Source organism: Canis lupus, chromosome 17 (genome assembly GCF_048164855.1).
Source record: "Canis lupus baileyi chromosome 17, mCanLup2.hap1, whole genome shotgun sequence".
NCBI lineage: Eukaryota > Metazoa > Chordata > Mammalia > Carnivora > Canidae > Canis > Canis lupus.
In genome coordinates, this window is record NC_132854.1 from 55,952,137 (window position 1) to 55,974,552 (window position 22,416).

The following is a 22,416-nucleotide window of genomic DNA, read 5'->3' on the forward strand; positions in this document are numbered from 1 at the left end:
AGCTGGAAGAGAATCTGCCAGGGGAAAGAATAGGGAGCTAGGAGAAGGCCAGGACTCTGCCTGTCTTCTAGGCTGTGGGACCCAGGAGGGGAATGGGCTGTCCCCACTTAATTAAAAAGTGAGCCAAGGATGTTCTGGTGTTGGGAAGGCAGTGGGTAGGCTTTAGCCACTATAAAGACATGGGAAGAGAATTCTGTGTAGAGGGAGGTAAGGGGAACTCAGTGATGAAAGGGGTATGCTATTTACTGCTCAGTGATACAGCCCCTTCTCTCTCCTACCTGCCTGGCCAGGGTGGCTCCTCCCACCCCCCCCCCCCCCACCTCCCGGGGAGACCTCCTTAAAAAGCAGGTTCAGCTAGCTTAGCTAGCAGGTCTGTTTTCACATGGCAGACTGGAGAAGTGGGGAGCATTCTAGATTTCAATAAGAAACCAGGGAGGGACCGTTTGAGAGAGGAAAGGAGTCATTTGTGCCCTGAAAATGCTATTAGTCACTAGAAGGGCTGATAAGACCAAGGCCAAAGCGACTTTTCATTATAACTGCTTGTGGGGTTCTTCTAAGCATAATTACCTAGTCCTATAGAATGTGAATACGAAGACTGGAATCCTCAGGAATCCAGGCAGAAGGCTTGTCTACTCATGTTGCAGAGCCCAGGATGGTGCTGGGAGCCTGCAAGTTCTCAGGTGTTAGGACAGAGAACAGGTGACCTTGCTGGATCTGTTATCCCATGTTGGCCCCATGGCCTGTTCAAAGAGGGATCCCTCTGAGGCAGTGAGCCCCTCCTAAGGAAAGAAACCTCAGGAGCAAGACAAAATCTGGGAATGAGTGGGTTGTAGGCACATTTGTTAGGCTGAATCTCTCCACAGTGCCTCGCGTAATCCCTGCAACACTGTAGAAAGTCGGTTGCGCAGACGGATTTGGTTAGGGCTGAGGAGCTCTACTTGTTGTCAGTTCAGAACATTCTAGCCTGACTGAAGAGTGTGATAGTGTTTATTGCCTTCCAGACTGTGTCTGTGAACATGGTCTGGTGTAACTCCCGGGGCACAGAGTGCACACATAGGGCTGAGCTCCAGGAGCATGGCTCGAAGCTGGGAACCAACATAAAGCTGAAGCTTAGCACAACTGTGGGGGGCGGTGGGGGGAATATGCTGGGGTGATGGTGGTGGTGGTGTGGCTTCAGTGGATCTGGAGCTGGGAAGGAAGTTCAGGACCTGGGGTGTGCTGCTTAAGCATCCATGTCTTCTAAAAAGGTAAAGGCATCAGTCAAAAAGGGCAAGGATCTTTGGAGCTGGGAGTGATCAAATAACAAAAAACTGACCAAACTCTTGTTACTGAACCAGCACTTCCTAGCTTGGACGAGACGGGAAGAACAGAGGCAGATGTTCGTAGACGAAACGATTTTGAGCCACCCAGCTGGAAGTGAAGAGGTTGGGTAAACCCTTAAGATCCCAGGAGAAGGCCAGCAAGCGTGAGGTTGAGGACTCTCGGCTGCCAAGGCTCTACTTAACCGTATGTTTCAGTCCAACTACAAAAGCGGAGACGGGAGGGCAGGGCTTCACCCCTCTTACAGTGCAAGCGAAGCCTCGATCTTTGGTAGATAGACGTCTGAGTTCTTGCCATAAGGTCCTGGAGAGCAGGTTGGTTTTAGAACAGTGCAGCTATTCAGCACACTCCCTGTGGGGCTCACGCATTTCCTGTCCTCGTGCAGGGCCACGCTGAGGCTGGCACAGGGTTCCACAGGGTTCCACGAGTAAGTAGCCATCAGCTGGGGAGAAGGCCAGGCATGGCCCATCACGGAGCGTCTCTAGTTAGCGTGGGGACTACAGGCATCGGTCTCCTGGCCCTGCCACCCCCTGACCTCCCTTCTGTCTCCTCTTGCTTCTGTACTTCAGTATATTCACAGTCCTGCTTGCTTTTCTGGAGGACGCGGCCCACATTTCCGCCAACTCTTCCAGGGTGAGATTTCTTTTTTGGGGCCCCAGCTGGCTTTCGAATTTCCTAAAAGACTTCAAAGTCTGTTCATTCTCTAGAACCCCAACTCCAAGTCACCTCCTATGTAACAATGGGCAAGCTCCTCTGGAAGGAGTGTCCTTTTCCCTCCACAGTCTCCTGCCCTTTCCTTCCTGCCCTGTTGGCGCTTGTTTGCAGGTCCGCCTCAGCCACGGGGTGGGTAGCCTCGCACAACTCCTGGCACAGGAGGAGGGGGGCACTGCCACAGACGGCTGTGCCTGGACAGATGGTCCACAGGAGACCGGCTGCACATCCAGTTTCTGGTTTGCATTTTTCACCTAACCTCCCCTCCTGCTGTGGAGAGGCACCCAAGAGCCAGGCTGTGGATGAGCTCCGACAGCAAAGCCTCAGCATGGGGTGGGTCCCGGGACCTTGGGGGCGGCACAGGTGCTGCTGGCAGAGGCCTGGAAACTGGCTGCAGCAAGGGGAGGAGCCCCCTTTCTGTGAAGGAACCCGGGCATTCTCCGGGGCCCTGCAGATGCGAGGCCTTTTGGTTGCTGTGATTATTGTCCTCAGTTGCCGGTTCTAACCTCTGTAACTGGCAGGATTCTTGCTGTGGGCAGCTGTCGTCCCTCTTGGGGGAAGAACTAGATGGCCTGCTTTGGTGAGCTCTGTGGTGTGGTGCCCAGGCCGATCTGGAGCCACATTTAAAAATGCCAGGGGACAGCACAGAAGTCAAAAAAAGGTCTCTTAACCTCCCTTAGGCCAGTCAGTGCAGTTTTTAGCAATATAGACACCCCAGTATACTCATTAAAACGTCATTTCCTAAGGCCTTTTTCATACATAGAATTTCAAAGATATTCAGGTTTGAGCTTTCAAGGAGGGGGGCCCTGAGCAGACACCCCTCACAGAACACCTGCGGAACCCCAGCCACTGGCCTCCTCACCGTCTCCCAGGAAGCACCTGGGAAGCACCGTCTCCCACTGATGCTCTCCCATTTTAGAGGTGGGGGAAGGGCACGCAGGGAAACCGCGCCATTGGCTTTGGGTCACAGGAACCTGTTTGTAGGCACAGCCGAAGTTTTCCATCTGGGGAATCCTTTCTCTGCTTCATTGGCCGGGCTGTGTGGGGCAAAGAGGAAGAAGCGACCCCGTACACACGCCCTAGTTTCTCCTTAAACGCAGAGCCCGAGGTTCTGGAGAGGAAGGGGCCCGGCCTCCTCTATTTGTAGGACTACCCTGCGTGGAGGGAAGCAGGGAGCAGAAAGGCCCAGGGAGGGAGGGCAGAGAAAGGGGAGAGAACAAAGGAGGCTGCACGCTGATGCGCCTTGGTTCGAGCCCCAGGGCGGCCACCCGGCGCCCCACTCGTGCTCCTCGGGGCCGCAGTGCGGAGCCTTACCGGAGCTTGTCTGTCCCAAGGGCAGAGGGAGGATGTGGCGCCAGGCCCCTCTGCCTGCGTTTGTGGTGGCCTGGTTACCATGAGAACGGTGCCCCGGCTCCCGCGGGGGGGGGGGGGGGGGGGCGGAGGGGGGGAGGGCTTGGGCCGGAAAATTGCCTTCTTACGTGTGCCAGGGCCCCCTGCGCCAGGTGTCCCCCAGGGGGAACCGGACCGCAGCAGGCTGGGGCCGCCCTACTGGGCCCCGGGCTGGGGAGGGCCAGCAAAGACTGGATGAAGTTTTGTTTCCTGGTGTTATTTACTTAATGCTGTGTCATTTGTATAGCTTTGTTTTCCTAATTACCAAATCGTGCAGTGGGGTTAGCTTGCCTGAATCTTGGGGCCCAGGGCTGAGCTTGGTGGGTGGCTGTTAAGATGGAAGCAGGTGTGGGGCGCTCTATGGCTTCCAGAGCTGACAACCTTTAACTCAGGTCTGCCTGTGAGCTGCAGAGTGGGTTGGGGAGTTATTCCCACGAGACACCCTGAATAGATTGACCTGGGCTGGTCCCCAGGACAAAGACCCCCACCAGCGACCTGGAGGACAGAGGATGCTCTGCTCTCTCTGGGGTACTTTTGGGGGGCCTGGGGAGGCAGCCAGCTATGCCCAGAGAACAGAGTCCATAGGAGAAAGCCAGTGAAGTTCACATGTTCTGGCCACTCTGAGTGCATTTGCTGGGAGTTGCAGAGTGGCCCAGGTAGGGCAAGGAGGCCTGGTCAGTTGTCACACAATTCAGAAGAAAAGGTCCCAGATCTTTGAAATGTCAGTAATTTTCTGTGACTTTCCCCCCCATTTTATTTTATTTTTTTATTTTTTCCCCCCCATTTTAAATAAATATTCATGTTTGTACCTGCACTTATATTTATAATTTTGAATTCTTTTTCTTGAAGAAGGTTCATCATATTGTGTAAGTTCCAGGTATCCACAAAACTGAAGAATCATGAGTACCTGTGCATACCAGGCATATTCTGGGTTTCTTCATACTGTCTCTCAGTGGGCTGTGTCAGGCTTCTGGGAAGGGGGTGGGAGTGACAGAAAAGAGGAGTCCAGTGTGAGGGCGCGGGGCACAGAGAAACTTGGTGGTTTTTGGTGTCTCAATCTCTACTTGGTGGTCCCATAGGAGATAAGAAGGTGACCAGATAATTATTTATGCCCCTCCTCTTCCCTGGTGGAGAGAGTTGGAGAAACACAGAGAGGCCAGGTTCACACCAGTATTACGAGGTGACAGCAGGAGCCTTGGTGAGTTGGGGAGAAATGTAGGAGAAACCGAAAGACAGCATGCTACCAGATGTCCAAAGAGGTCTGTGAATCTTCAGATCTCTTGAAACACAAAGGAATAATTTGAGGCTCTGTTATCACAACAGTTTTTGGTGAGGAGGACTGGCCAAAGACTACTTCCGTTAGCTACGCCCCTTAGTTATTCTCAAGGCCAGTGCCAGGGCTGGCTTGGGAGAATTTTAGAGCCCCCTGCGATGTCCATTAAGCTCACCTGAATCTAAGTAAAGCGTGTACTTGGCTTCCAAACACAGCTTCAAGGCAGTTTCCGAGCCCCCTACTCCCAACAGCCCATGGCCCCTCAGGCCACACAGGAATTTCAGGGTCCATTCCTCTGCCTGCTGGGAGCTTGGCGTCATGGTAAGGCCTTCCACAAGATGGCGCTCTTAGGTTTTGGTTTAATTTTTCAACATTGATCAATTAGGTACTTTGTCAGTATCTTAATGAATGCCTACTGTGCGCTGACGCACTGTTCCAGGAGCTGTTGGGGACGCACACTGAACGAGACAAACCAAGTCTCTGGTTCCAAGGAATTTTAAAAGACTGTGATTTTTATACTTTCAGATGTAAAACCCAGCTGTGATAGAGGTTTCCCATTTATGTTTCTGATCTGTACTTTTTTTTATTTTTATTTTTTTTTAGATTTTATTTATTTATTCATGAGAGACACACACAGAGAGAGAGAGAGGCAGAGACACAGGCAGAGGGAGAAGCAGGCTCAATGCAGGGTCGATCCCGGGTCTCCAGGATCGCGCCCTGGGCCAAAGGCAGGCGCCAAACCGCTGCGCCACCCAGGGATCCCCACAGCTCCTTTTAAAGAAAACATTTGGGTAGATCTTTCAGGTATTCTAGTGACCTGCCTCCAAGTAAGAATGAATGAGATGGACTTTGATCTGGGTGAGAATTTATCAGACTCTTTTTTTGCTTTTCATTGCAAAATGTCAGTTCCGCCACCTGTCTGCCCCAGAGAATAAGTACAATCAAAGAGCTCACTCCTCGTCAAAGGCAAATCTGAAACATAGTTGAGAGAAACAGATAGAGGTCTGTGTAAACTGCCCCTTCCTTCAGCTTCGGTAAGCTCTACCCTTGTTGTTCTTGTTCTTGTTCTTCTTGTTCTTGTTCTTGTTCTTCTTGTTCTTGTTCTTCTTGTTCTTCTTCTTGTTCTTCTTCTTGTTCTTCTTCTTCTTCTTCTTTCTCCTCCTCCTCCTCCTCCTCCTCCTCCTCCTCCTTCTTCTTCTCCTTCCTCCTCCTTCTCCTCCTCCTTCCTCCTCCTTCTCCTCCTCCTCCTTCCTCCCCCTCCTCCTCCTCCTTCCTCCTCCCCCTCCTCCTCCTCCTTCCTCCCCTCCTCCTCCTCCTTCCTCCCCCCTCCTCCTCCTTCCTCCCTCTCCTCCTCCTCCTTCCTCCCCCTCCTCCTCCTCCTTCCTCCTCCCCCTCCTCCTCCTCCTCCTTCCTCCCTCTCCTCCTCCTCCTTCCTCCCCCTCCTCCTCCTCCTTCCTCCTCCCCCTCCTCCTCCTCCTCCTTCCTCCTCCCCCCTCCTCCTCCTTCCTCCTCCCCCCCTCCTCCTCCTCCTCCCCCTCCTCCTCCTCCTTCCTCCTCCCCCTCCTCCTCCTCCTTCCTCCTCCCCCTCCTCCTCCTTCCTCCTCCCCCCTCCTCCTCCTCCTTCCTCCTCCCCCTCCTCCTCCTCCCTCCTCCCCCTCCTCCTCCTCCTTCCTCCTCCCCCTCCTCCTCCTCCTTCTTCCTCCCCCCTCCTCCCCCTCCTCCTCCCCCCTCCTCCCCCTCCTCCTTTCTTCTTTCTTCTTTCTTCTTCTTTCTTCTTTCTTCTCCTTCTTCTTCTTCTTCTTCTTCTTCTTCTTCTTCTTCTTCTTCTTCTTTTTTTTTTTTTTTTCCCTACCCTTGTTCTAAGTTAGATTCCCAAAGGCAACATGTTTAGGACATTTACTGTATGAATTTGGCTGTTTCCAGAAATACCTTCACTTAGCTGTGATTGAAGAGTATAATCTTGATTTTTATCTCAGACTAAAGAAAATGGTCATGGGCAGCCCAGGTGGCTCAGCAGTTAGTTTAGTGCTGCCTTCAGCCCAGGGCCTGATCCTGGAGACCCAGGATCGAGTCCCATGTCGGGCTCCCTGCATGGAGCCTGCTTCTCCCTCTGCCTGTGTCTCTGCCTCTCTCTCTCTCTGTGTCTCTGATGAATAAATAAAATCTTTAAAAAAAAAAGAAAGAAAATGGTCATAAGACAAATGTTTGTATTTTGACAAAAAACAATTATTAAAAGACCTTGTTCACTTTACCATTCTCTATCCTTTTATGTGAGGATTTATGAGAACTCCAGACTCCTATCTGACCACCTGACTTGACATTTCTACCTGGGTGTCCAGTAGGCACATCTTATTTGACATAGCCCGAAGCAACTCCTGATCTTCTTCTACCATCTGCTCTTCTCACAGTCTTCTCAGGAAACAGCAACTCCACTGCTCAGGCCAAGCATCTTAGAACCTTCTTGGCCTCTCTCTCTCTCTCTCTCTCTCTCTTCTCACATGTAACCAGTTATCAACTTCTGTTGCCTTTACCTTTAACATACCCAGAATCTGGCGATTTCTCACTGCCATCTCTTGCCTGGAAAATTTCAAATGCTTTCACTGGTCTCTCTACTTCTATATGTTGTTCCTCTACATCTATACTTGTTATAGCATCCAGAATGATCCTTTGAAATATGTCAGATTGTGACCCTTCTCTGCTCAAAATCATCCCATGATTTTCTGTCTTATTGGAAGGAAAAATCCAAGATCTCCACTTCCTGCTCCCCCCACCTTCCCATCTGTGGCTTGATGTCCTCATAATCTGCTTCTGATTCATCTCATAGGAGCCACACTGGTCTCCTGTGCTCCCAATTTGAGGCCTCTGTCTTGAAGACTACTCCCTGATAGCTGCATGATCCCTCTTTCTTCCCCTCACATTCCTCCTTGGATGTTACCTTCTTAGGGGTGGGGAGTTTCCTTACCACCCTATTAAAACTGCACCTCTCTGAGCTCTCTTTATTCTCTGTTCCAGGTTCATTTTTCTCTATAGCACTTACTACTGTCTGACCCACTGTATATCTTATTTATTGCTTTACTGGAATGGAAGCTCCCTGAGGGCAGATATTTTTGTCTGTTTGCTCTGTTTTATTCACTTCTGGATCTCACTACCTAGGACATGGCCTGGGACAGAGTAAGTATTCAATAAATATTGAATGAATGATTAAATTCTATGAGAATTAGTGTCAGAAGAAAAAGCATCTTTTTTTGGTCAAAGTTGTACTTCCTTAGGCAAGTGATTGATGTTACACATTGTAATTTACTTTTTGGTTTTACTACTGGGAAGCTCAAAGTCAAACATAGAGAAAATTATTAGTACTGTTTCCCCCATGGTCTCTGACACGGTAACTTCCCCTCCGTGTGTTTTTCATTGCCTTCACTTTTAACTTTTATTTGAACAACTTTGTGTATCTCTATGCCTTCGGGTAGTGTTCACAGAACTCTAGGCTTCCGTGAAATATTTGCCAAGTGAATGCATTGTATACTATTTTAATCCTTTTTGGAAGTAATGGGATATGAATAATAAATTACTCATGATCTCCCAGTATGACTGTAATGAGTTAGAGAGAAATAGGTGATGAGGAGGAGAGGTGGAGGGAAGAGAGGCTGGCAGGGGAAGAAGCACTGCCTGTGTTGCCTGGCCAGCATGAGCACATGATGTGTCCTCTGCACCAGGACCCACTGTCAGTGAGAGGGGAGAGATGAATAATTTTGCCAGGACAATAGGCTCAACAGGGACTGTCTGAGCAAACAAGGACAAATGGCCACTTTAGCAATGGTTAATATTTATTAAATAGTAAATAATTTAGGTTCAAGTTGAGAGAAATGAGCATAAGGAAATCAATTCCTTTGCCAGGATCCACAAAAGCTCCTGGAAGTGCCACCAGCACCAAATGAAGACATGTTCCTGTGTGTTAGGAAAGGGTTAAATAAGCAGGTTGACTTTTGTTGCTACTTCTCAACATTGGCTTTGGCAGAGCAGTTTGAAACCCTGGAAAGGAGGAAGCAGCGAATACATTAGGATGAAGTGGGAGCTAACCAGACAATACCAAATAGAGTAACTTCCAGGATCCCAGAGAAATCCTGCTGCTGTCCACTTACACCTGAAGCAGGGACAAAGGTGAATGGGCCTCTCGTGAGCCTGGTGGGGAGTCCCCTGCCTTCTGTCCTCTCTTCATCCCCAAAGCTGGGCTTTCTGTCCTCTCCGACTCCCAGCTCCCAAGATCAGTTATTCAAAGGCCAATTCCTTGGGTTGCTAGTGGCAATAAGAGCTCCCAGAGCCTAATTGAAGTTTTTGAAGATAGCGTCTATTATTTCTAGCATCTGCCTGTCATCCTACCATGGAGTCAAGTGAAGGTAGCCTGCTCATAAGCTTTTCACAAACCCATGCCAGTGATTTCTCTTTGCCTGCATTTTAACAGCTTTCTAGATACTACAGTTTGACAGAACACTTGACAATTGCCAAGGACTACTGTCCTTTAGAAAGCTGGGCACCACCTTTATCTCCTTTTAGAATCCAGGCTCTGGGGCTTTTGTTTTAACCCTCACCAAGGTCTTCACTCAATACCATACATTACATTCTGTTTAGTGGTAGGTAATTGTTTTTGCTTCTTACTCTCCTTTAGATTTCTACCTTCTCATTCTACGAGTAACTTGGCCTGACTGTTGAAACTCAGAGAACTTTTTTTTTTTCTAAAGGACAACAGGGGTGCAAAAATATTTTTAAAATCCTGCTTCTTCATGTACAATCAGCTTTTCCTCTCCTGTAGGTTATTTTTCTCTTGTACTTTCTCTATGTAAAGAATGGAAGAACAACCTCCAGGTTGAACAGCTCTGGTAGGCATCTTCTTATATATTCTAGCCATACCAAGTGTACCCCGGGGGAACACAGGTCAGGGGGAAGATCTCCAGGCCTGGAAATACAGGAAGAATAGACAAAGCAGCACATTGCTAACTTGGCTCTATTGTACAGAGCCCTTAACCACATTTGAGGGTGTCACAAGAAAGAAGTCATTGCTGAGGAATAGGTAAAAATGGGAAAAAAAAGAAAAAGAAATGAAACACCATATGAGACTCTCTTCCTATGGCCTATATTTGCTTGTATAACTGATCTAATTGTACTGTAGATGGTGGCCCATTTGGGAAATTTTTCTCCAGGTTGTGTTATATCCCACCTAGGAAACTTTAAAAAACTGGAAGGTAAAGAGATCTCTTCTGAACTCCTTTACCTTCTTTCTATTCTAGCAGGGTGACCAGCTTGCACTTAGGATACTCCTAAGTTGTGTGTGCCTCTTCAGGGAGGCAACAACATGTGTTCCTGGTAGACTGTGGAGACGGAGCCTTAGTCAAATACCCTACTGTGGGTGTCAGTGACCCAGAGCCCCTTGAATAGGACAGACAGATGTCAACTTGAAGAACACTAGTTCTCTGTAGACCTGCTTATGGGGTGCCAAGCTTGGCCATTGGTCGCAGTCTACCAGCTCTCCTCTGCCACGCTGGATGGACCAAGCCCCTTCTAAGATATGTATGAACCATGGTTGCCAAGGAAAATCCTGAGCTGCCCTACTGCTGGATGGCAGTTGGTAATAAGACTTCCTCATAGTTCTCTTTGGGAAAAATCTCCCTGGAAACTGCTAGGAGAAGCCTCTCCTTGCTGCACCTGTTTGCTGCAGGGCTTCTGGTTCTCTATAGTGATTTGGGGTGGGAGTAGACTTCATACCATCTGCATTATCAACACAACTGATGTAAAGTATCCAGAGATTGAGAGAATTTTTCAAGATTTCCTTCCCTGACAAAGCAGAGAAAATATTAAGGATCAAGAAATATTTGTACTTGAAAGCAAGCTTTGCTATAAGAAAAGGACAAGGTGCGTTTCCTGTAAAACTGTATACTCACTTTTGATCCAGAGTCAAGGAGATCTTTAGATGTAAAGATCATCTTCTTATATTTTGTGCTATCATTGGATATAAGTCTGTTGAGTCTAAGGCAGAGCTCTGTTAAATTGAGGACAGGCCTCTGCTGGTTGCAAGCATGGATCTGAGGTTTGGTCTTCTCAAGGGAGGGATAAATGGAAGGCCCAGTGGGACCCATCTGCTCCATTTGTCTCTGTGCACACCTGGTTCACCTGGGTAAGTAGTGAACCACGGGTAAAACAAAGAGTCTTTGAATTACCTCAAAATGTGAACAATTTTTATAACTTGTTTTAGGGGATGATGAACTCATCAAGGTGAGAAACTTGCCTGCTTTGAGAGAACTGGGCTGTGATTGGGTGCTGTGTTCCAGTGATTTATAGTCCATTTTAATGCAGTTGGGATTGGGAGCGAAGGTCAGAGTGGGTCTTTTAGCAGATGTATGAGAGTGGATTTTAGATATAAATTATGCAACACTTGAAGTTCAACACAGATACAAATTGAGCAGCTCTTTCATGGTGTTTGGGGAGTCATGACAGATTTGTGGTCTGCTTATGAATGGGAGGAGGTCATCCTTCAGTTATGAAAGTATTTTTCACATTAGGATACCCATAATTAATTAGGGGTTCATGTGGTGAGGTCATGAATGGAAATGCTTGGTGTTTTGACCCCCTAAATCTGTGTTCCTGCCCACAAGGCCTCAATGATAGATTTCTTTCATAGTTCACAAAGGAATTATGAGATCTTGTCTCATGGTACAGCAGGGAACATTTTCAGGGCACCATTAAGTCGGAGCTTGTTCAGGTTCCAGCTGGGAAGCTGATTTTTCATAAGACAAATCATACAGTATGTTTTATTTCAGTCTAAGATGTAACTTTGAGACTCCCTAATGATGATTTTACTTTCTAAATATTTTTATTTTATTTTTTTAAGATTTATTTATTCATGAGAGACACACAGAGAGAGGCAGAGACATAGGCAGAAGGAGAAGCAGGCTCCCTACAGTGAGCCCGATGTGGGACCCGATCCCAGAACTCCTGGATCACTCCCTGAGCCAAAGGCAGATGCTCAACTGCTGAGCCAACCAGGCATCTCTACTTTCTAAATATTTTTGATAGCATTGGTTTACTTTTGGGGCACCTGAGTGACTCAGTCGGTTAAGCCTCTGCCTTCAGCTCATGTCATGATCCCAAGGTCCTGGGATTGAGCTCCCTATAGGGCTCTGTGCTCATGGGGGGAGCCTGTTTCTCCTTCTTTCTTGCTCCCCCTGCTTGTAGTCTATCTGTGTCAAATAAAATCTTTTAAAAATTGGTTTACTTTTACATTAGAGGGTAAAAAAGAGTTCTTAAACAGCTTAGACTTAGTCAAACTAGTCAAATAAAGGGAAACTTGAAGCTATATAGCAGCCAGAAATAGTTTACCTTTCAGTTTAACTGATCCACATCTCCTTATGATGGTAGCATGTGTGCTTGAAGCTTTGCGTTGAGTTTTCGCTGAAATACTCAAGGAAGCCTCAGGAGCCACGCTTGTTATTTTTGCATGAGGTATTTGATGCTGAACATATATACTCTCAGTGTTGGGCTCCTGAGAAAGCTTAGCTTTATTTCGAAGCCCCAGGGGCTGGCTCTCTACATCTCATTAAGAAACCACCACAGAGGACTCTGTCGACACTTGCTTTCAGCTCCAAGCCCGTTAGATCCGGTGCTGTCACATCTTAGAGAATTTTTATTTCTAGGTCTCTGAGTGGGAGTGCCCACCAGTTCTGTTCATTTGTTCCTGAAATGTGAGATGTTGTACTTAAGTGTTCTAGAGTGGACTAATAAATAGAAGGGCACGATTACCTAGTAATACTAACTTTTGTGATTTTTTTGGAGTCTGCTATGAAGGTTTGCAAGTTCAGTGTGATCTAAAGCTTTTAAATCAAAATCATATCTTCTATGTGGTTGTCCATGTAGTCTTTCAGGAAATGCTGCAGAATGGTTTTCCTCCCCATCAGAGGATTTTCTCTTTCCTATCTGTAGCCCACCCCTTACCCTGCCTCTTCCTTTTCTTGTCTCCTTATTCTTCTTCATTGGCTTCACAGTTCTTTTGAGCACTTTATCCTGTCTCTTCTATACAATAGAAATGGGCCATCTACTTATGCATATTCCATTCTCAACTTTGCTGAACTGCTAACTGAATGCAAGACACTGTTTACCTCTAAATTTCGGGTGCAAGCCACAATTAGGTTTTCCGTTACTTTCAGCCAAAGGCATTCTTGACTTAATTGAAAGGTACCTAAAAATGGTGAAGATCAGTTGTTCAAAACACAAGCACAAATATTAGTATGAATAATAAAACACAAAACAATTTATATTAAATCAAGCAAGAACTGCATGGGGATGTCTGCCCCTCCTGTTATTATTCAACAATTTTCTTGAAGGCTTTTGGGAATCCCAGAAGACCAATTAAAACAACAACAACAACAACAACAACAGCAACAACAACAACAACACATACTGCAAGACAAAAACAGTAAAACTAATGCAATAAATGAAGTCCTGAAAATTAACTTGCAGAGTCATATTTTTGTATTTTGCATTTTGTACACTGTGAAGTTGTTTTTTTTTTTGAGTTAAGTGAGATCAGTTATATAACCAGCTAGGAATTTGAGGGGTTAAGTTGTGCTCTCTAATTATTTCTTAAGTTGTAGTTTGGTGCGACTTTATAGAACTTCTATATTTCAGCTTAAGTATCTGTGGGCTGGACTTTCCAGGATATTGGCAATTATCCAGAAATTTCTCAGATATTTGGTTCCTGCTTCATTGGGTAAATTGGTCCAATAGAATAATGGGGTTATGGGTACCCACCATTCACCTTCCTTCCTTATCCTCCCTCATCCTAGATAAAAAGTTATCTTCCTCCTATTTGAGCTTGATTGTTTATTGTCTTACAGTAGAATTTGCATTATTAAAGACTCTATATATGGCCATATATATATATATATATATATATATATTAAAGACTATATATATTAAATATTTTATTTATTAGTATGGGGAGGGGCAGGAGGGTGCAGGAGAGAGATCCTCAAGCAGACTCCCCTGAACACAGAACCTGATGCAGGGCTTGATCCCAGGACCCTGAGATCAGGACCTGAACCGATACTTAACCAACTGAGCCATCCAGATGCCCCTATTACAGACTATATTGTTATTTATTATTATTATTATTTTGTATTTTAAAGATTTTGTTTATTCATGAGAGACAGAGAGGCAGAGACACAGGCAGAGGGAGAAGCAGGCTCCATGCAGGGAGCCTGATGTGGGATTGGATCCCAGGACTCCAGGATTACATCCTGGGCTGAAGGCAGGCGCCAAACCACTGAGCCACCCAGGGATCCCTATATTGTTATTTTTATAATCAATCTAAACAATGAGGAAAAAGAGAGAAAGCTTTTTTGCATAGGAGGTGATTATTTTCTCTGAAGATCTACCAGAATAATTTGTTAAAGTGTTCAGATACCAACTAAATGTACAAAGTCAATAATTCTTCGCCATTTTAACAATACCTGGTTAAGGCCTGGGTATTAACATTATTAGCAGTAGTTACAAAATTTGTAACATGCCAATGAAAAAAATATAAGATAGAAAGTATAAAAAATGTTACTTGAACAAATGAAAAGTCATATATTCTTGGAAGGGAAGACACGATTATTTTAAAATGTCAGTTCCCCCAATTAATATAAATATAATACAGTTTCAGTTAGAAATCCAGCAGTGTTGTGTTTATGTGTTTGCTTGATTTTGAATTGGATAACGTGATCCTAAAATTTATTTGGAAGAAAAGTTGTATCTGAGGTCGCTAAAAAATATGAAGATAATGATAAGATGGTCTTTCCCATACTGGATTTCAGAACATACTCTAAAGCCAAGAAAGCCAACTTGATATAATGACAAAGAGAAACTAGCATAGAATAGAGAATCCAAAAATGGATTCTACTCAGAGGGAAGAGCTTGATTTATTTGATCAAAGATGTTGGCCCACCTAGTTCTCTATTTGGAAGAAAATCAGTTTGGTTCCCTAGCTCTTATCATAGTCTAGAATATAATTCTGAATGGATTAAAAAGTTAATATAAAAAGAGAACAAAGGGACACCTGGGTGGATCAATCAGTTAAGCATTTGACTCTTGATTTCATCTCAGGTCATGATCTCAGGGTCATGGCATCAAGCTTTGTGTTGAGCTCCACACTACACTAAGTGGGGAGCCTGCTTAAGATTTTCTTTCCTTCTCTCTCTGCCCCTCCTCCTACTCATGCACATGTGCACTCATGAGCATGTGCTTTCTCTCTCTCTAGGAAAAAACAGAACAATAACAATTACAAAAAAAAAAAAAATCTGGGAAAATACAGATACAGTCCAGGATTTGGAGAAATGCTCGTAACAAAGATTGATAATCCAGGATCTTTAAAAGAAAAAAAAATGTTTGACTATATAATCTAGAGAATACATAGATTAAAAGTGCCTTTGATAGACAATGTATTGAAATCTCTATATACAGTGATCTCCTACAAGTTTGACAAAACCATAAAACAAGACAAAAAAACTTAGAAGAAAAATGAATAAAACGATATGAGTAGAAGCTATGGATGCAAGCACAGGTTTGTATGTACATTGGGCTTGCTCTCTTGGAATGCTGCCATCATATATAGAAATCTGGACCCATGTTACCAAGCTGATTGCCAGAACCAGCTGCCAACATGGGGATGAAGCTGTTTGAATGATTTAGCTACTAAGTGGTTGTATTCACAAGAGTGACCCTAAGTGAGACTGGCAGTTGAACTGTCAGGCTGAGCCCTGCCCACATTGCTAACTTATAGAATCACAAGGAAATAAATGGTTGCTCTTTTTTTTTTTTAATGGTTGCTCTTTTAAGGCAGACGTTGGCAAAACATTTTTTAAAGGGTCAGATGGTCCAAAATTTAGCCTTGTGGGCTATAGGATCTCTATCACAATTACTTACTTCTTTTTAAAAAATTATTTATTTATTTATTTATTTATTTTATTTTTTCAATTACTTACTTACTTGTGTTGTGGGATGAGAGTAGCCATAGACAGGAGGGAAGTGAATGGGCATGGCTGTGCTGCCATAAAACTTTTATTTGCAAAGACAGGTGTTTGGCCTACTGGCTGTAGTTTGGTAACCCATGCTAAACTAGTCAGTTGTGCGGTAATCACTAACTGGAACAGAGTAATTAGAGCGGCAATCACTAACTTGTCCATGATGGTCAAGTGAAAATGCCAAATTGCAGAATCATGTGTAGAACGCGATTTTTTAATTTTGGCAAAAAACTCAAAAGCTAGAAAATGTCTGGTATATGTGCATGTCTTCATGAATACATGTGCATGAGTGCAGAGAATACACTGGACTCTGGATTCCCCAGAGTGATGGATTATTTATTGGATTTAGTAGGCTTGATGGAGGAGGGGTGTGTGGAGATTAATATTGTTTTCATACAGTTTTATGTCATTTCATGCATTATAATGAGCATGTGACTTCTGAACTTTGAAAAAAAAATCAGGACAAAATAAAGAATAATTAAAGGCCTCGAAATTTCTGTTGCATTCAATTGAAGGCCACGTAAAGCCAGTGATGCTGTGCAAAGGTGCCGCTGGCTCCATCTGCGGTTATCACTAGAGGGTGCTGGGCATTTGCCAGTTGGCAGAAATGAAGTGGTTGGTGGTGGTGGTAGGAAGACTGCCTGCTGAGCAAGAGAGGTGAATTTTCTGTTTGAATTGTTTTTGTGGGCTTGGATTTTTTGAAGGCAGAAGCTTGAAAGCCATGGTCATTGCCTAGTGGACTAAAGATCTAAGGATTTATTGAATTTGTCAGCTAAGATTGTTCTGACTCTTTGGATGGAGCCTCTGCTGTTAGCCCGTTGCTGTCCTTAGGGCCTTGCCCACCATGACCCCTGGGCCTCCTGATGAGCTCTTGCAACCGCTATTCATGAACTGTGGGAACCTCTGCTACAATTGTGAGAAACTGTCCTTATTGGAATGTTAAATTTCTTCTTTTCCCTGCAGAAAACCTCTCTTGATCGATCATTCCATTTGTTGTGAGAAGGAAATTATTTACAAGAAAAGATCACCGAATAGCATAGCAATTAAAAAAGTGCTTAGTAGCCTCTGCCAGCAGTTCCTTGCCTGGTCAGTGAGTCCACTGATGGTGAATGTGGGATCAGCCCAGATAGTGTGTACTGGCGAATCCTCTGGCCCTTTGATACTCAGCCATCCCCTCACAAAACCTGGTAAAACCAATGTAAAAAATTGTTTCAGGCCCAAACAACTGAGAATTTGAACATATGCAAAAAATGTGACCAATATGAATGGATGGAAGAGTTTTTTTCCTGTGGGGGTAGTTAAGAAAAATTTTTTGCCAATTCTTATAGTAAGTTACCTAAATACATGTGATACATATAAATATATATGTATATATAGTGCACAGGCATGTATGTATATGTACACACATATGTATCACATATATGCCATAGCACACACAGCTGAGACTTGTCATGCACAATGTTTCAGCTTTTTCAAAGTAGTTTGGTATCTGTTATCTCATTTGAATCAGCATATAGACTTACTGATAACTAAAGCCAAACTTTGGTTTAAGTTTATATGTGAAAATAATTTCACCAATTTTTTTAAAAAATTTTTTTAATTAATTAATTTATTTATGATAGTCATCAGAGAGCGAGAGAGAGAGAGAGAGAGAGAGAGGCAGAGACACAGGCAGAGGGAGAAGCAGGCTCCATGCACCGGGAGCCCGATGTGGGATTCGATCCCGGGTCTCCAGGATCGCGCCCTGGGCCAAAGGCAGGCGCTAAACCGCTGCGCCACCCAGGGATCCCCTAATTTCACCAATTGATGTCATGTTGTGATAGTAAATTTTGAAGAAGTTAATTTAGTCTCCGATTCCTGATTCCTAGATTTCTCAGTGGCCTGGCAAGGAGGGACAGAAGGGCATATGTCCCCAGATGCCAGGCTGTGGAGGTACAACAGAGGTGCTGGTTTTGCAAATGCCTGAGTGGCAGCCACGGCAGTAGGGAGGAAGGCATCAACCTTCCTTATGTCCCCTGTGACCTGAACTGAGAGTAAGAAGCAGGAATAAAATCCACGGAGGGAACTGAAACTATCAAATGCAGTCACATTTTGAGGACATGGAGGGCTCCCTTTGAGGATTTACCTATTTGTAGTTTTTGATTTCAAAAGATAGATAGATTGATTGATTGATTTAGAGAGGTCACAGTGGGGAGTGGCAGAGGGAGAGGGAGAGAGAATCTCAAGCAGACTCCACACCCAGCAAGGAGTCCAATGTAGGTCTCAATCTCACGACTCTGAGATCATGACCTGAGCTGAAATCACGAGTCAGATGCTCAAGTGACTGGGCCACCGAGACCTCCCTAGTTTTTGATTTTAAAGAAAAGAAAAAGAATACCACCACAAGCCAAAAGGATTTGACACAACTAAACCAAGTTCTGAGAATTGGTTTGGAAAAATTATCCCATCATGAGGCAGGGGTTTGAAATAAATGGCCTTAAGCCCCTTCCCCTGGTTTCTTTAATGGTGGGTTTACATGACCTTACGTGACCATGTCAACAGGGCACACAGTTTACCCGATGTCAGCCAAGCACCAGAACGCCCTGTTTCTGTGGGGGTGCCTTGGTACTGCGTCTACCCTAACCTGCAGCTTGCCTGTAAGACTGGCTTATATACTTCCTCGGTGATCCAGGAGGAACTTCACTTCTGGAAATTTGGAATGGAGGTACATTAGGGTATAACCTCCTCTTCATTGCTTTGTTAGGACAGGTGACAAAAACAGCAAGGCTGGGAGAAATAGTCCTTGGTGTGGGAGCATGTGTACAATTGTGTTGTACAGGGGGTAGTAGAAAGGGAGGGAGAAGGGTGCTCATTTGGGACAAGAAGATGGGTTTTCAAGGGTACTTGGCTTGTCCTTTGGCCTTCACTCCCCTTGGCCTGCGTTTGATGTGGGACAGCCTGAGAGAGGGCAGAAAGGATGTTGTGATGAGCCCCTCAGACTTCCTATTGTGTGCATCTCCTACAGAACCTCAGTGTAGCTGTCTGCCTCCATATATTGCTGGCTCCAGGGAGTCAGTGACAGGAGGGGAGGCCTGTATTTCCATGCGGGAGGAGTGCAGTGTAGACACGAGGAGCCAGGAGTGTGGAGCCAGACTCTCACTCACTGCATGACACTGGGCAAGTCATTTACGATGTTTCTGCTTCTTCCTCCGTTAACAGGAGGCCAGTGGGGTGTTCCTAGGATTAGTATGGTGATTCAGTGCTATCTTCATATGAAGTAGAATGTCATAATCTACATATTTAATAAATCACTTTATATACATTGCTTCTCACCATGCATTTATTGAACTCCTTTTGGGCACGTAGAGTTGGATCAGGGCTAATAGCCACCTCCCAAGAGTTCATGACCAGTGGTTCCAGGTTTTTTTCTCTCCTTCCCTCCCCTCCCCCCTCCCCCCTTCCCCTCCCTTCCCTCCCCTCTCTGTTTTCTTTCAGAGAAGAAAGCAGGAGCAAGGGGGCAGCATGGGTGCAAAGGTAGAAGCAGACTCCCTACTGAGCAGAGAGGCTGATGTGGACTTGATCCTAGGACCCTGAAATCATGACCTGAGCTGAAGGCAGATGCTTAACCAACTGAGCCACCGAGGCGCCCTGGTTCCAGTTTTTCTTGCAGTATCTGGGAGAGCATTCGTTGGCGGTGGGCTCCCAATTTAAGTAATTGGCTGCACTGAAATAAACCTGATCATCTGGGACAAGAAGGCGCAGTCCCTGAGGACAGGCCAGGGGACAGAAGCAACTAAGAACAGTGCCTCGTTAGCCAAATGCTGCTCTAGAGGGGCCTTCAATCACCGAGCCAGTTCTCTTTGTTAGTGAGCCTTGTACTTTCACGTGAAGGTGCCGCTCGTCCATTAACATTTATTCCGCCATTATCCCGTCATAGAGCCCTGATGACAGTTCTTCATTAGTCCCCCGAGAGGGCTCTTCTTTGACTCTGACTGCCTCGCAGAGAACAGGAACTGGGCTGCTGATTGGGGAGGGCAGACACATAATCACTCAGCTTGTATTTGCACAGAGTGGGGAAAAGTGACAAGTCTGCAGTTCATGTTCTTAGAGAGATGATGAGCTGTCTCAAACCAGCAATTTGGCTAAAAAGGAGTCTGCACGACTCCAAGTAAATTTGTCACTTTATGTTCCCCTCCTTTCTCCCAAGTGTTAATGCAAGTTTGCAGTTGAATTTCAGATATTCTGAAATCCCATTTCCTGGCATTCATTGATGCTACACTGAAAGCAGACTGCTAAGTACGGTATATTTTTCTTTTGCATCCAAATGAATCTTGGAACTACATACATACGCATATATGTATTTTTTTTCCAATTCTTTTTGCTTTGGCTTTATAGTCTCCTGACCCAGACACTGTCTCCCTTTTTTTAGTTCTAGAAGTTTTTGTTTAGCTATTGCTACGGCGCCAACATTACTATATGAGTTGTACCCAGATTTTCGAAATAGCAGGCAATTGTATTTTCCCTGGAACCAAGTAAATGATGTCCTATTTTAGGATTTATCCTGATATTTTTTAGTATCAAAAAAGACTTAAAAGAAAATATTCAAGGGGCACCTGGGTGGCTCAGTGGTTGAGCATCTAGCTTCAGCTCAGGTCATGATCCCGGGTTCCTAGGATCAAGTCCCACATCAGGTTCCCCACAAGGAGCCTTCTTATCCCTCTGCCTATGTCTCTGCCTCTCTCTGTGTCTCTCATGAATAAATAAATAAAACCTTTAAAAATATACATTTTTTTAAAAAAAGAAAATATTCGAAACGGAGGGTCTTGAGAAAAATAACCAGAAAACATATTTGAAAATATAATCTGAGAATTCCTTTGGTTGCAAAGTTCAGATTAGAAGAGGAATCGGAGCTGTTGGAAGGAGGAGTTTGCTTGTGGAATTCTGACGGAGCTGAGAATGATGTAGAGTGGCAGCAGCCAGATAAGAGAGAGGAGAGCAGTCACAGTCAGGAGGCAGATGATAAAGTTATGGACTCGAGTCCTGGTGCCTCCTTGAGATAGATAATATAGGCTTCCAGTAGAAGTAGTCTTAAAAAGGTCATAAAAGCCTTGGCAGCCTGATGGATGTGGACATCATCTACTTTTTTTTTTTTTTTTTGGTGTAAAGAATGGGAATAAGAGCATTCCCTAACTAGGAAAAGGATTATCTTGGCATAGACCAACTGAACGCATCCAGGCCCCATGCCACCTGCTGCCGGCTGTCTTCACAACATGCCTGTTTATGTGGATGTACTGTTGGGTTTTTCTAGCCTTCTTTTAATGGCAGTGGTGGTGATGTGTTGCTTTCAGCCTGCTTGGAACCTTTCTGCATTTTGAGATCTCTTTTATATCGGTGATTGGAGCTGGTGGTAAGTATGCCCCCTAGCAGAAGGAAAACGCAGTCTGTGCCCCAGCCTATCTGTAGCTCCAGGAAAAGACCAGGCAGGTGCCCGAGCTACAACCAACCCCTCCTTGGAAAGCCTACAGCGGTTCCTCGCTGCTGTCAATAATGGTAATTATAGTTATAGAGCACTGTCCCCTGAGGAGCTCAAAGCACTTTATAGATGCTGTGGCATTGATCCTCATAGCATGAGTGTAACAGGGAGAAAGAGCAAGCATTGTTATCATTTTATAGATGGGGAAACTTAACAGGCAGGCAGAAATGGCTTTCTGTTCATGTGGAGCAGGTAATGCTGTAGAGGTTTCGTAAATTCTGGTGTGTGTGCTAATCACCCTGTTAAATCACCACTGCAGATCAGCCTTTCTTAATAAGGATGTCAACTCAGGCGTATCGCCAGGACGTCGCTCCATAATGAAAAGTCATTTAAAGATAATTCAGTTCTTCTTTTATTTGTATTTTCACCAAAAAAGCTATAGGGTAGCTTATGGTAGAAGTTATTTCCAAGTAAGGATAAAAGAACAAAGGCCAAATGTCATGCCCTGCACAGGGGGTAGGGGCCAATTGGTGGGACGAGATATGGTGGTAGAAAATGTGTGCTAAAGTCAGTTACTGCAACTGAGCAAGGCATTCAGCTTTGAGATTCCCGGCAGTCAAGGCTAAAAGGAAAACTAGATGACTTACGAAGATCTCTATCACTAAAATAAAATATGCTCTGAGACAAGAGGATTTAGGTGTGTGAGCTCAGGCAGACAAATTAGCCTAGGAATAAAGGTTTTATTTTGCATCTTCTGAGGGGGTATCCTAAGGCCAAATGTCAGAGTGGCTGGCTGGTCATCTCCAAACACCACAGATGCACACACCCCCACCCGTTCATCCTCACATTCTGGTACTTCAAAGTTGAAGGTGAAATGTGGTTAACATTAACATTGAGGGCAGACTTAAAAGGCGCAATGGGAATAGAAAGCTGTAGGTGGCCACTTGGTGACTGACTGGCAGGTGGAAGGCAGTGGAGGGGACATTTTGCTTCATATTATTACTTCTTTCTGCAATATATGATGAACTCTAGATTCTTCTTACACCAGTGATTTCAGCCTCTTTCTCGCCAACTTTGCAGTATTGCTTGGATGTTTACAATCTTCAACTGTGAACGGACCCCTTACCTCAGGTGCAAGCTCTGATCTCCAGATGAATGCCAAATTCCCGAAAGAGTTCTTTGCTCACTGTTGCTGCAAAATAACCAGGTCTCCATGCTCCCTC

At 45.0% G+C, this 22,416-nt stretch overlaps 2 protein-coding genes across 12 annotated transcripts in view; one reads left to right on the forward strand and one right to left on the reverse strand.

Annotated features, from left to right (window-relative positions):
• ERICH6B (glutamate rich 6B) overlaps positions 1-3,426 on the reverse strand; it is a 56,396-nt gene extending 52,970 nt beyond the window's left edge. For 2 of the 6 annotated variants that reach the window (XM_072783044.1, XM_072783038.1), the window contains exon 1: positions 3,346-3,426. The gene's annotated coding sequence lies outside the window, so the exon portion shown is untranslated. Of the gene's footprint in view, positions 1-567; positions 3,296-3,345 lie in introns of those variants that run through there. The other 4 variants (XM_072783039.1, XM_072783045.1, XM_072783042.1 and 1 more) reach the window with 4 other exon arrangements.
• CBY2 (chibby family member 2) overlaps positions 1-22,416 on the forward strand; it is a 103,258-nt gene that overhangs the window by 54,468 nt on the left and 26,374 nt on the right. For 4 of the 6 annotated variants that reach the window (XM_072783054.1, XM_072783055.1, XM_072783056.1 and 1 more), the window contains exon 2: positions 1,338-1,506. The exons of the other annotated variants lie outside the window; for them this stretch is intronic. The gene's annotated coding sequence lies outside the window, so the exon portion shown is untranslated. The remainder of the gene's footprint in view (positions 1-1,337; positions 1,507-22,416) is intronic. 6 annotated transcript variants of the gene reach the window in all.